The following is a 2,313-nucleotide window of genomic DNA, read 5'->3' on the forward strand; positions in this document are numbered from 1 at the left end:
AGTGGATCCGAGAATCCTATGCAAAGCTGTTGGAGAGCAAGGGTTCTTCAAATAGTTTTATTTTAAAGTTAAATGCTTTAGCCTAGCAGTAAGAGTGGAGGTATTAAAGAGGTTCTGCATCAGCCATAAAAGCCATTTATCAAGGCATCCAACTTCAAAATACACCGAGCACATTAGCCATATAAAATCTTACTTTATTTAAGTAGTCCATACGTGTCAGGTCAGTTTGGATGACGCCATTAGAATCCATTTATGTTTTTCAAATATAGAACCAAGACATTATTATCATTATAATACTTTATTTTAAAATTGCTTAAACAATATTTAAATTGACATGGAAGTACTTGGAATTAGAATTACTTATTAAATATATGCAAATTGATTAATATATTGACAAATGACTAATAATGCGTGACGAAAACGTACAAATTACAACTTTGAAATCTCTTTAACTAATTCACATCTGAATGTCATTTCTAAATTCAGTGATGAATAATGCTAAAGATGGGGGAGACTTTGAAAACTTAAAGGTGTTTTTGCACATGTTACAAATTTCAAAATGAAATAATTGACAGAAAGTTCTTATCTTTATGGCGATGTGTTGAATAACATTCATGATTTCTATATGATCCCTTGTGGGATGAGCAAATTAATTCTTTAGTTTCCTCCAGAATGCTATTATGCATTAAAAATCATAAATTCACCTCAATAAAACAAAAATCATTTTTGTTGAGGACATCTACAAATCTTGAGATATATGAGTTGGTGGGATATAATATGTAAAGTAACGTACTTCTCTTAACTTGTAATATAAAGAGTTGCCACTAAATATCTGAAAAATTATCCACATGGAGCAATTTTACCTTTACTCTAATATTTTGTATTAGCACAGTGTTTGTTAGCACATTTAGAGCATTTTCCTATTTCAATCCCAAAGTAAGTAAGTCCCAATTTTTGCAATGCTCAAGAGTCAGAATAACATTTCACTAGTTGTAAAATGAAACTGTGGATACCATTTATTACCATTTGATGTTTTATGCTGTTCGTCAGTTACAAAAATAATGTTTCTGTCTATCCAGTATTGCATACGACACTTTTATACAGTATTTACAGTAGCCACGTTCCAGCTCAGTTTTGATGATGCTTCATAATTTTTATTAAGGTCAAATCCTAAATTAAATGTGTTCAACATGTGTACAGAGTAACAGAAGATAAGCATTATGTTTAAACAGTTTTCCTTTCCTTTACATATCTCTTACCCATCAATACACAGTTTCGGGAGTATTACAAAAGTAGCCTATAGAAATATCTAACATGAGAGACAAATAAAGAAGAACTAATACAAAAGGCATGCAAACAACAGTAGGCTACAGAAGAACAAAGAAGACTAAAATTGACAGATAACAGTTGTAAAAAAAAAACAAGAGTATGGGTGGAATTTAACTGAGGTCATCCTCTTAATCCAACATGTTGTTTCTGTTAAATTTCTAGGAAGGAAGAAGAGGAAGATTTGCATGCAGGTGGAGCCAGGGATTTTCATTGAAGCATTATTTCCTGCAGAAACCAGAATTGGTAAAATGGAATCTCATTTTGTATACATAAAGTGTACATACCGGTACACAGGTACCTCATATTACCCTTTTGTTATTGTTGAGGCCCGGTGTGCTGACGTCAGCCGCAACGTGTGAAGGGTAACGTGGACGGTTAGTGGAGGAGAGCAGCCTCTTTCATCCATGAATGTATTAGCTATATCTCATCAGGGAAGGAAGCGCGAGCCTCTCTCCCGCCATCTCTTTGTTGTCACTTCTCACAGCCAGAGTCACTGTTGTGCTGGATGAAATAAATCGCTGTTCAAACTCCGTGGAGCCGTCGCACGCTGGAGGTGTCGCCGGTGTTTCCCCAGGTAACGTTATCAGTAAACTGGTTCATATTAGCATAGCTGCCTTAGTGCACCTCTTTGTTTCCCCTTAGCTAGCTAACCTTTTTCAATTTGGGAAAAAGAAAATTCTCTGATGCAAAACACTGATGTTATAGTGAACAAGAGGCCGTGTGTATTAGAGACAGAGGTAAAATAATCGACCTGTATGTGGTTGTAATGTGGTTTGCTGTCTGTCTTTGTGTTCCTATTCTCCAATCGGGAAGCGTTTCTGGTTGCTAGGGTACCTGTTGCTATGGGCGTTTTTTTTGTTCTTCCTCCATGTGTTCAGCAGCACATAAATGTAGCTGAAAGCAAGTGTGAATTGTATTTCAGTGTAGTGCAATGATATTGCGCTTGATTCATTTAGTGTATTTATTATATATACAGTATACATA

The 2,313-nt window shown here is 35.2% G+C and overlaps 1 protein-coding gene across 1 annotated transcript in view; it reads left to right on the top strand.

The window, feature by feature from the left end:
* Positions 1–1,678: 1,678 nt before the first annotated feature.
* The window catches only part of LOC117943730 (rho GTPase-activating protein 40), a 23,716-nt gene continuing 23,081 nt past the window's right edge, over positions 1,679–2,313 (top strand). The window contains exon 1 of the mRNA XM_034870042.1: positions 1,679–1,903. The gene's annotated coding sequence lies outside the window, so the exon portion shown is untranslated. The remainder of the gene's footprint in view (positions 1,904–2,313) is intronic.

This window comes from Etheostoma cragini, chromosome 4 (genome assembly GCF_013103735.1).
Source record: "Etheostoma cragini isolate CJK2018 chromosome 4, CSU_Ecrag_1.0, whole genome shotgun sequence".
Classification (NCBI taxonomy): domain Eukaryota; kingdom Metazoa; phylum Chordata; class Actinopteri; order Perciformes; family Percidae; genus Etheostoma; species Etheostoma cragini.